Genomic DNA, 12,599 nt, shown 5'->3' on the forward strand with positions numbered 1-12,599 from the left:
AGAGAGAGAGAGAGAGAGAGAGAGAGAGAGAGAGAGAGAGATAATGGGGAAGAGAAGAGCTGGGCAAGAGGAAAGGGAGAGAAAAAAGAGGGGAGAGTAAGGGGGGAGGGGAAGGAGGGAAGGAGAAAGTACACAGAGCCAGGATGAAATGATGAAATATTGTCTTGGCAGAAAGGGTTATGTGACTTGGCTAGCCAAACAATTCCATGGCTGAATGAAAGAGAATTACACTTGGGGCCCCTTTTAGGAGCAACAATGAACGGCAGAAGGAACAGTAGCAGAGCAAAGAACAACTGAGAATATCACCCAAAACCATCCATTGAGAACTACAGCAGTGAAAACCTCTCATATTAGGGATGGTACTTGACTAAAGATTTACATAGGATTGCAGGACTAACAGGCACTCAATTTATTTTTATTTCCCTCCTTTAAAAAATAACCACACTAATCCAGTAGCAAGAAATAGAATAGAGCAATTCCATTTAAAACAACTACAGGTAGTATAAAATATTTGAGAATCTACCTGCCAAGACACACACAAGGAATTGCATGAACACAATTACATAAGATTCTTCAAACAACGACAGATCTAAATACCTGTTGTTGTTCAGTCATTTCAGTTGTGTCCAATTCTTTATGACCCCATTTGGGGTTTTCTTGGCAAAGATACTGGAGTGGTTTGGCATTTCCTTCTCCAGTTCATTTTATGGATAAGGAAACTGAGGCAAACAGAGTTAAATGACTTTCCCTGGATCATATAGCTAGAAAGTATCTGAATCCAGATTTTAATTCAAGTCTTCCTGACTCCAGGTCGGGTGGTCTATCCACTGCACTACAGAGCTGCCCTCAAAATACCTGGAAAAAACAATAATTGCTCATAAGTAGGCTAAACTAACATAATGGAAAGATCAACACCAACAAAATTAATTTTCATATTCATTGACAGGCTGATTGAATTCTAAAGAGTAACTTCCAAGAATTAGAAAAATAAAAACAAAATTTATCTGGAAAGGAAAAAAGTCAAGAATATCAAGGGAATTGGTAAAAAAAAAAAAAAAAAAAAGGACTGAGGCCCAGCAACATCACCTCTCAGACTTTACTACAAAGTTGTAATCATCAAAATAACTTGGCCTGTGTAAGAAATAGATTGATCAGTGGAAAAGATTAGGTACACAATACAGAAGCAAATAAGGAGAGTAAACTATGTTTGATAAATTCAAATATCTGAGCTTTTGAGGCAAAAACTCACTATTTGAAAAAATGTTGTAAACCCTGGAAAGTAGTCCTACAGAAGATATTAGGCACAACCATCTTACCTCATTTACCAAGATAAGCTCAAAATGAGTGTATCATAAAGAGTAATGTAAGCAAATTACAGGTGTAGGGAAGGAATTACTTGTCAGATCAATGGAAGGGAGAAGATTTCTCAACCAAACAAGAGATGGAGAGATTTATAAGAGGTAAGCAGGGATAATTTTGATTACATAATATTTAAAAGTTTTTACACAAATCCAATCCAGCTAAATTTAGAAGAAAAGGAGGAAAAGTGGGAAAAGATCTTTGCAGCAAATTTCTTTGATAAAAATTTTATTTCTGAAACACATAGGGAACTAAATCAAATTTATAAGAATAAAAGTCATTCCTCCCATTGACAAATGGTCAAAAATATAAATAGGCAATTTCAGAGGAAGAAACCAAATTTATCAATAGACATATGAAAAATGCTGTAAGTCATTAACAATTATGAAATACAAGATATCAGAACTCCGAGGTACCACCTCACATTCATCAGATTGCAATCTATTTAGTCAAAGCAATAATATAAAACTAATCAACTTTGAAAAACTGAGTAACTTTGATCAATATAATGATCCAATAGAATTCCAAAAGTTCCAATGAAACATGTTATTAACCTCCATATAGAGAAATAATGGACTCAGCGCAAACAGAAGCATTATTTTTTTCTCTTTATTTCTTTCTCTAGCCTTTTTTTTTGAGGGGGTGGAGGGGCATGACTAATGAGAAAAATTGTTTTGCATGACTTTACATTTGTAATAAGTTCTGTTTTTATTTGTGTAAAAGCTTTTTTTTTTCCCTTGTGTAATAAGCTTTGTGTTTTCATTGTTTGGGAGAGGATGTAGGTAAAAGGAGATAATTTGGAATTGAAAAAAAAGTCTCCATATTTTAACTTTTTAAAAAAGATAACAACACTTTTTGGGGGGCAATACAACAAACTAAGTCCTTGGAAGAGGTGACTCATTCTCAGTGTTCTGGGGGAAAAACAAACATACAAACATGTAATCTTAGGTTTTGTTGGGATCAAAATACAAGCAACAAAGTAGCTCAAAATGTAATTTGATTCTATGTCATGAAAAGTATCTAGAGTTACCTAGTTACTTATAAGTCTTCCTCATTAGAATGTCCACTTCTTAGGGAAAGGTAGTATTTTTACATTTCTTTGTATCCTCAGCACTTAGAATAGTGTCTGACACCTAGTAAGTATTCAATAAATGCACATTGACTTTATAATTATTTTTGTGCTCCTCTACAATTCTGACAGCATTTTAATGAATCAAGTCTTAGAAATGATGGGTTTGTCTATGCTTTGGTGTCCTTATGTCTCATAGCTGTCCTTCTCATTACATTCACACTTCCATTATATGAAGGACAATAACCAACCAACAAATATTTTTGCTTAGTCAAATAAGAAAATAAGATATAATCTCTGTCCAGAATTTTAAAATGTAATGGAAAAGATAAAGTTCAAATATATATAATAATCAGAAAATAACATAATCCCTATGACCACTTATTTGTTGAATACTTAGTAGACATATCATGCTAAACACTCACTGATACAAATAACACTAAAATAATCATTTTTTTTCTGGAGAGACGAGACTGATAAATACAAAAAAGCATAAATATAGGATGAATGTAAAACAATAAGTATTTTTTCTTCTTCAATGTAGTTTCAGGAACAAGATACTCCATCTGTAGACTCTGGGTATTTTCTCTAGCTGTCTGCCATGCCTGGAATACTCTCTCCTCAACTCTGCCTACTGATTTCCTGGCTTTCTTTAAGTAGAAACTAAAATACCATCTTTTAATGGGACCTTTCCCAAAACCTTTTGATTCTAATGCCTTCCTCTGTTAATTATTTCCTATTTCTACTGTATATAGCTTACTATCTATATATTTGCTTGCATATTGTCTTCCCCATTAGACTGTATGCTACTTGAGGACAGGGAATGCCTTGTATCTCTAGCACTGAACACAATACCTGACATATATTAGTTGTTTAATAAATGTTTGCTGATTATTTTCTATTTTATATTATTTCTATAAAATGTAAGAAAAACAAATACTGAAAAAAAATGATCAGGATCTATAGCAAGGGTACCCAGCCTGTCCAGTTGATTATGAACCTACAATTAACTTAAGTGGACACATTCTCTGGTTAGTCTCTCCACTTTTTTGTAGACCAAAGGCATTTGCAATGACAACTGGAAGTATTGAGATGGCCAAGAAGTGTATCTATCCAGGAAAGGATCCAATAATTTTTTATTTCAAATGGCCAGTGGGAGATGTGATTGCATCTGCCAGCTACTTATTGTATCTCCAGGTGTTTTGCTCTGGAGAAGAAAATCACCAGTTTACAAATCCAGATGTATGCCTTTTAGAATTATCTTGTCAGAATTCATGTAATGTCATAAATTCGTGATACCTGTCCATAGGGGAGGAGAGAAACAAGGAGTGGGGTTATACTACAAAGTTTCCAATGATGAACAGAACAGCTCTTCAATATACTAAAAAAAATAGTTCAAATACCCCAATGGAGAAAATTAGAACACATAATCTTGCTAGCAGTTTTAAAGAATAGGTCGAATTATAATTGGAGTTTTGTTTTCAATTATTTGAATTATTCCTGAACAGCATAGTATGTATAGTAAAGGTAGACATAGATTTGGCATGTAAATTTCTGCCAGATGTAATTTCTATGAGGTAAATTGTATTGCCACCATTTCTCTTCAAAGCGTTTAAGTTCCCATTCATTTTGAAATGAGCTGGCATCATCACTGAAGAGCAGCTTATTCTGGTGGAGAACATTCTTCTTGCCATCAGGGGACCCACTTTGTGACAAACTGTCAAGCTGCAGCTGGTACCTCAATCACAGGAATATGGAAACTATTAAAGCAGGCAAAGTAATTGGCACTCAGAAAGAAATAAGTGGGAAGTTGCAACAGGTGGATAAATCTTATTGTTTTCAGTCTCAATAATAGAGATGGCCAAATGTTAGAGTAAAGTATATGGTGCCAGGCCTCTTGGCCAAAAAAGAAGATTCAGTAGCCAACTACTAAGCCAAAAGGACACTGCATTATTACTCCACATAGCAATATGTCAAGGAATATTGAAAATTCAAGGTGAAATGCAGAATATGAAAGAGAGAATATACAAGCATGCTCCATAAGCCTCCCCCCACAACACACATTCTACTTGAACTTTGCACTAGTGCACCAGAGGAAAGCTAACAATATGTAATTTTGAGATAGTAGAGAGAAGAAGAAAAGTATCTGAAAGAGATGATGTTAGATAATTTATAATTACTAAAAAGACATTATGCATAAAAACATAAATTTCATGGAGTATGCCACAGAAGGCAAAAGAGGTATCCTTTTCCACATATTTGACACTTTTAAAGGCTCCCTTGGGAGTGTTGATGTATGTCCAAGTGACTATATGTATGTGTGTGCACATACATATATATGAATGTATATATGTGATATTTAAATTAAATTCAACAAACATTTAACAAACACCTACTATGTAATGTCTTGTGTTACATGATAAAAAGATAAAGATGAAAAATAAACCAGTCCTTGCCATGAGGGGCATTTAAATTGAATATAAAAAATAGGATGTGTAGAAAAATAACTAACTTCATCTATGAGAACAAAAGCTCAAGGACATCAAAGAGATCAATGAAAAAAAAAACAATTGAAAGAAGGTGATCAAGCCCTGCCAGATCTCAAATTGTATTATAAAGTAGTAATTACTAAAACAATCTGGTACTGGCTAAGAAATAGTGTGGTAGATTAGTGGAATAGAATAGCTTCAAATTACCTTACAGTAAATGACTATAATAATCTTGCATACGATAAACACAAAGATCCAAACTTTTGGAACAAAAACTCATTATTTGACAAAAACTTCTGGAAAAATGGAAAACAGTATGACAGAAACTAGGTATAGAACAGCATTTCACACCATATACCAAGATAAGGTCAAAATGGGTATATGATTTATACATAAAAGGTAATAACATAAGCAAAATAAGAGAGCATGGAATAGTTTGTCTCTCAGATTTCTAGATGAGGAAAGAATTTAGGGCCTAAGAAGATACTGAAAGCAGTACAAAATGTAAAATAGATAATTTTGATTACATAAATTAAAAAAAAGTTTTTGCACAAACAATACCAATGCAATCAAAATTATAAGAAAAGCAGTAAACTGGGAAAATGCAATAAATATCTCTGGTAAAGACCTTTTTTCTCAAATATATAGAGAACTGAGTCAAATTTATAAAAATACAAACCATTCCCCAATTGATAAATGCTAAAAAGATATGAACAGGCAGTTTTCAAAGAAATCAATGCTATCTATAGTCATAAAAAATGTTCTAAATTACTGTTGATCAAAGAAATGCAAATTAAAACAACTCTGAGGTACTACCTGAAACCTATAATATTGGTTAATATGACAAAAAAAGGAAAATTATGGATTTTGGAGAGGATGTGGGCAAACTGGGATACTAAATCACTGATTGGAGTTGTGAACTGATCCAACCATTCTGGAGAAAAATTTGGAACTATGTCCAAAGGGATGAAAAACTGTGCATACTCTTTTATCCAGAAATAACACTAATAGCTCTATATCCCAAGATATTCAAAAAAAGAAAAAGGAAAAGAAACTACTTGTACAAAATATTTATAACAGCTCTTTTTGTGGTGACTAAGAATTGGACATCAAAGAGATGGCCATCAGTTGGGGAATGGTGAAATAAGCTGTGATATATGAGTATAATGGTATATTATTGTGCTATAAGAAACAAGCAGCAGAATGATCTCAGAAAATCCTGGAAAGACTTTCATGAACTGACACATGGTCAAGTTAACAGAACCAGGGAATGTTGTACACAGCAATAGCAATATTGTTTAATGAAGAATTGAGAATGACTTAACTATTCTGTTATATAATCATCCAAGTTGATCCCAAAGGACTAATGATGTAGCATACTCTCCATCTCTAGAGAAAGACCTGATATTGTTTGAATATAGACTGAAGCATTGCTATTTTTCACTTTATTATTCCATTTGAATTTTGTACAAAATGACTAATATGGAAATGTTTTCCATGATTGCCCATATATAACCTACACCTGATTGCTTACTATCTCACCAAGGATCATGGGGAGAAAGGGAGGAAAGTACAGAATTAGAAACTCAAACTTTAAATAAAAATGTTAAAACATTGAAAAATAGGACATGTACATGAGTACAAAATAAAATAATGGCATGAGGTAGACGGCAAACTTTAAGAAAATCCAGGAAAGAGAAATCACCATCAGTTCAGGACAGTAAATCAGAGAATGCTGCAAAAGGAGGCACCTGAGCAGAACTTTGAAAGAAAGAGAAACATAATTGTTTTGCATCAAGAGTGAAATAATTGGGTTTGTTTAGCATAAAGGAATTAACAGTTAATTGCACCTGATTTTTTTTCCTGATGAACTTAGGTGAATGATTTTCACATTTCTGAAATCTAAATTTTTCATTTATTTTTGCTGAAGGTATACCCACTTGAAATTCTATATCCAATTGCCAGGGGGTGATTTCTGCAGAATTCAAACCGGCACAATATCAATGTCAGCTGAATTGGGGAAGGGCTATGTACTGCCACTTCTCTCAACCTCTCTCCATGGAATAAGATTTCAATTCCTTATTTGCAACTGCATTCCTATCTCTAATTAAATCCTATGTAAATGCAATCATTTTGATCGATATAAAAGCTAACAGTTTTAAGTAGAGTTGTGTCCTACTTTTGTTTTTCTCTTGAGCAAAATATACCTTTTTCACCTTCCTTCACAAGGAGAAAGATATCCTTTCCTGTTCCTCATCGAAACTTTAAAACCAAACCATAATGTGAGTATATTGCTATTAGCAATAATATATTACAGCAAGATAATTATGTTCCATTATGTAAGTAAAGCCTTGATGCATTTCTCCCATACACACAGATCTGAGTCTCTTTCTTCATATGATTCACAGTTCATTCATCTCATCTTTTGAAGTGGCACTACACCACAGCTGTTCAGAATATAAACTTCCCTGAATTGCAAGCACAACAACCCAATTTCTTCATCCTCATATGAGAAGTAGCCAGACCATTTAAGAGAGGGTATCTGTTTCTCCCAGTGACAAGTGCTAATATGACAGAACAGAATGTCCAGTGGGAGTACAGGGGAGTGCTGGGGAGGGGGGCAGTAGTGACAGAAAAATAATTGGGAATTGTGTTTTTGTTAGAATCATTTCATAAAGAATGAAGAACTTTTAAATAGAAATCTGAGATAAATTCATGATTGCAGCTATCTAAACAAGAAAGTTAAAAAAATTATCTGTTAATTTCTCTCTACTCAAAGTATTTTCTGATACAAACAATTCTATAAATGATAATTTTAGGGTATTTTTAAGTCACATTCTCAACAAAACACAGCATGGTATAGCAGTTGGAGGACTAGTCTCAAAGATGGAAAGACTTGGATTTAAGTTCTGTCTTTGACACCGATTGTGTAACTCTGGGCAAGTCACTTAGATTCTAGTTTTCTCCAAGAGGCAAAGAGAGTGCCAACCTGCATGAGGACAAGGATTTTCCACCCCTAGAAGTTCTCCATATGAAAGAAACCCCAGCTCCAGTCTCTATTCCTTTTTCATCCTCAACAGGTTGTCTGCATTAATACCTCAGTATTATGCAAGAAACACACACACACACACACACACACACACACACACACACACACACTGAACACCATCTAAAGTAGCTGCCTCCTTTACACCCTATAACTCAAAAACAAAAGATCAAATAGGGCTCTAAATAGTAATAAATTAGCTATGCTTTTTCAGTATATGTATGTTCAACTCCCTGTCGCAGTGGGTGTTCTTAAAGCACCAGAGAGAAAGAAACCATATCTTAGAAATGATTTGAGAGGTTGGCAGAGGAAAGAAGTAATAATGTCATATTTTACTAAACTTTATGTATTCTTATATTAACTTTAATTGTTGATACAAAGATGTTACTCATATAAGACTTTCAATTTTCTGGCAAACAATTCTCAAAAAAAAAAAAAAAGGCCATTTTACCAGATTTGCAGTAACATGTAAGAAAGTGTATCTCCTGACCTAACTTTTCAAATGACCCAGTTCTCCAAAATTCACACCCAATTCTTCATTGTTTTAAGTAAAAAGAAATAAAATATTCAATTCAATTATAGATTCTATAATATTGGGTTGTCATCACAGATCTTCCAATTTAAACAATCTTTCAGATATTAATAGAAAACAAACATATTGACAGTCTGAAAAGAAAAGAAACAGGTCCTCTGGATCAGAAAGGTAGATACAATGTATTAAAACTATGATAAATTCTTAAATGGAAGTAGCCATATCAAACAAAATTCTATTCCACAAAAATCACCCTTTTGTGTCAATTGCTTGGGGGGGAATATTACAGAAAATTTAAATTAAAACACGTTATTAACTGTGTGATGATCTATCTATTCAGCATTTTCGGTGAAAGATTAGATAATGCAGCCAAAAATAAGATATCTTAGAACAGGCGCACACGCGTACGCACTCATAAACACAGACACACACACACACACACACACACACAAGAACCAATGACCAACATGCATTTTTTGCGTGCATTTATACCTAGAAATACCAGTTTCTATTACAAGGGGGGACCCCCAAAATATAGCAATATACCTGGAAAAGACCCTGGCAAATCTTTATATTAGTTACATTACCTTATTGCGGTAAACACACAGGTTCTGTTTGAAATCTGAGCTCAGATTCACACTTTCTGGAGTGAATATTATTATTCATCAGAGGTTTTATCTAAAGTAAATACTTGGACTCTGTTTTAAGCACTGGCAATGTTGATCCATGTTCATTTGTCATAACACTCTTTGCCTACTGAAATCTTTAGTGGCTTGCTTATGCAAATGCAGTCTTAAAAGGGACTCTTGTAGATTTTTTTTTAACCACTCAGAATTGGATAGATTTACAGAATTACAGAGAAAAATCACACAAAGTCCTGTTTGAACTCAAATTGAGCAATCTAACCACTGAGAAAACATACGTTAAAAAGCTTCATTTTCCTCAACAACCCAACTGTTATGATAAATATAGCATTTTCCTAGCTATAGCAAGCATCAGCAGTACCCCTGACTAAAAAGACAGAGGGAGAGAAATAGTGCTTTGAACCCCGCCACAATAGTTTAAATAACGCATGCCAATAAATGATTCATTACATCCTTGAGAATTTTCTGTATTGGATAGATTTCCCAAGTCCCTAGTTCCTTGTAACATTTCCACTCTACGAGCAGCACAAGAGTTAAATATTCATGGGCACATACACACAATCTTAAGAGGCTCACAATTCCAACATGCACACCCTACTATGTATACAAGCGAATTCTATTACATAAGTCAATTTCCCCTCTTCTACGTAGCTAAAAAGAAAGAGAGAGAAAAAAAACAAAACAAAAACAGTCCAGCTAACTAACGTTCTTAAAATGAATCAAGTGCGGAACTGACAGTGCTGGTTAAGAAATAGGGATGTAGTTCAGCAGCTGCTCCGCAAGTTTGGATGACTCCTTGCCCCGAGAGTAGAGACGCGCGCGCGGAGCTGCGTACCTTCACCTAGGTGTTGCTCAAGACTAGGATCTTGATTCACTCTCCCCCTTAGCCCCCCCCCCCCCGAAAACCATCAAGATCCACTGGAAGACTAAGCTTATCTTTGCTCTGCCCCTCTTCAATAATGGGGGGGGGGGAGAAGTCCGGGGTGGGGGAAGCAAAATCAAGACTCTGTAAGTTATTTTCGCCTAGGCACCACGACCTTCCCAGACAGAAATCTGTTACTGGGAAGGAAGGAAACGACCCAAAAGGCGTCGTGGGGAGTACCCAGTTGCAATTCGCCATTAGGTTAGTCCTTTCGCTGTACCCCATTGTGACAAAGGCAGTCCCCTCACAGCCCCCCGTTTCCATCTCCACCCTTCTATGGGCGGTCCTGGTGCAAGCAGCTCGAGAAGAGATGGGGCAATCCTTTTCCTTATTCTTCCCAGCTCTGTTGTTTCTACTCCAGTTTAGAAAGACCTTTCCCACCCGAGCTGAAAACTTTTTTTCCTCCAGATAACAACACGCAAATGCAAGAAGAAGGTTCAGTCGACACGGGCACCACCCTTTCCCCATAGCCCTGGGCTCTTCGCCCCTTCCTTACCTGGTGGCTGGGACCTCAGTGAGCTGCAGGTACCTCGGCCTTTTCAGGACCCTTCCGGTTCCCTCAACAAGGCGCCTAGACTGGTCACCCCACTTTCTGTCTCCTCCTGTTCTGGGCAGAATCAGCGGACAAATGACCTAGGACCAAGATGCCCAAGACAGATTCACGCTTTGTAGACTCCGGTTCATGATCGAACCCGAAACTCTATAGTCTCCGCGGGCACGGACTAAAGGAAGAAGGGGAACTAGTCCCCCACCCCGGGTGTGGGCTCCAGGTCCAGCGAGCGCTCTGCCGGCAGGCAGCGGCGGGCTCCGCGTCACATGCCTTCTTCTCCCGGGCAGCGGCACCTGTCCAAGCAGCCGCGCCGGCTCAGCGCTACCACCCCCGGGCTTGCTGGGATCCTTTCCCCGTAGCGCTTTCTTGCCTTTTCTTTTCGCACAGTCTTTTATTCCCCACTCCCTTTCTCTTGACACTCCTTTTCTTTTTCTTTCTATCCGTGAATTTCCTTCCTCTTCTATTTCCAAAGCAGACACAAGACACTGGAAGTGGAAGGAGGAGGGTCTTTTCCACCACCCACCCGTCCACTCCCCACCAATTCTTCCTTCGCCCAGGGATGGCTGTTTTCCTCAGTGCGCTCCCATCCCCTTTCTATTCTTCCTCCCCTTCTTCCTCCTCCTTTTCCTCTTCTTCCTCCTCTTGCTGCAGCTGCCTTCCCTCAGCTCCCTCACTGCCTAGCGCCGGTGTAATGAACTGGCTGCCTACTTGAGACCAAAACCTGTCCTGGCTACTGAGCATGCCCAGTTGCCCTAGTGGAACCACACTAACCTCCCATGTGCTGTGAGATTCCGCTTCTCTCTGTTTTAGCCACCGCCTGGAAAAGAGATTTGGGGAGTCTGTAAGAGAACACCAAGGGATTATGCTTCCTGGAGGCCATGAAAAAAGTGGGAAGGGGGAAATAGGGTCATCAATCAATCAATCTGAATCACACCTGTGTCACCTGTTTTGCTCCTGGATACGGCAAAGGGCATATGTCTTTGTCGGGATTAAGAGAATGTTGAGAAAAATACAATATCTGGGATTTTTTTTTTCAATCTTCGATCTTGGTGACAACATTATTCACTTGGAAACCTAGAACCGAAGATCATCCTATAATGTCTAGGATTCTATGATTGATTGAACAGTGGTAGCAGGCAGAAAATTATTAGAATTAAACAACTTATGGTCTAGTAGAAGAAAGCCCCAAATTTGCGATTGGAATTTAGTCCAAGTTCTGTTAATAGCTGTGAGGTATCAGACAAGTAACCAACAATTCAGGCCTCAGTCATCCCATCTGTGAAATGAGGAGGTTGGAATAAATTATCTCTATCGTTATTTTTAAGCTCATATTTCTATGATTCTAGGAGTTGATTTTTTGGGAACCTTATGCTCCAAAATGTTAATGGGATAAACACCAAAATGACAGAACATATATGTATATGCAGAATGGTGGAAAGGTGATTTTTGAAGATACATTGATAACACTAGAAATTCAAAATGGTGACATGACTCAGGGAATATGGCAAGAATAGTTAATGTAATTGCAAAACAAAATGAGAAACTCCTAAAGAAACTATTGTGGCTACACAAGGAACTCTCTGATGAGCTCTAATTTTAAAAGAAATGGACAAAAATATAAGGTGCAGGATCACATAAAAAGGGAAGTATAAAATATTGTCACAAAACTAAGGACAGATTCAAAAGCTGGAAGGCAAGAACTGAGACTGCAAATTACGTTAAAAGTGCATTTTATGTTATTGTTTAAGTTATGTTCAGAATAAGAAGATTAATAAGAAAGGGACAGGCATATTTTTTTGGGAAAGAGGACACAAAGATAAGGAACTAGTTAATTCCCATTTTTGTTCCAATGTTCCATCTTCTTCAAGAAAGTGAATGATCTATCAGCTAGAAAGAGCAGAAGAAGTGCCATCAAAGGAGAATTGAGTGTAAAATTGGAGAGAAATGAGTACCTGAGCACTGTAGCTATTTTGAGTCACTTACTGATT

The 12,599-nt window shown here is 36.7% G+C and overlaps 1 protein-coding gene across 1 annotated transcript in view; it reads right to left on the minus strand.

Annotated features, from left to right (window-relative positions):
- Positions 1–11,387, minus strand: part of CHRM3 (cholinergic receptor muscarinic 3) — a 669,187-nt gene extending 657,800 nt beyond the window's left edge. Inside the window, exon 1 of the mRNA XM_069064484.1 lies at positions 10,558–11,387. The gene's annotated coding sequence lies outside the window, so the exon portion shown is untranslated. The remainder of the gene's footprint in view (positions 1–10,557) is intronic.
- Positions 11,388–12,599: the final 1,212 nt, after the last annotated feature.

This window comes from Petaurus breviceps, unplaced genomic scaffold (genome assembly GCF_028583685.1).
Source record: "Petaurus breviceps papuanus isolate PSGF00001 unplaced genomic scaffold, PetGlider_PUasm1.0 90633, whole genome shotgun sequence".
Lineage (NCBI taxonomy): Eukaryota > Metazoa > Chordata > Mammalia > Diprotodontia > Petauridae > Petaurus > Petaurus breviceps.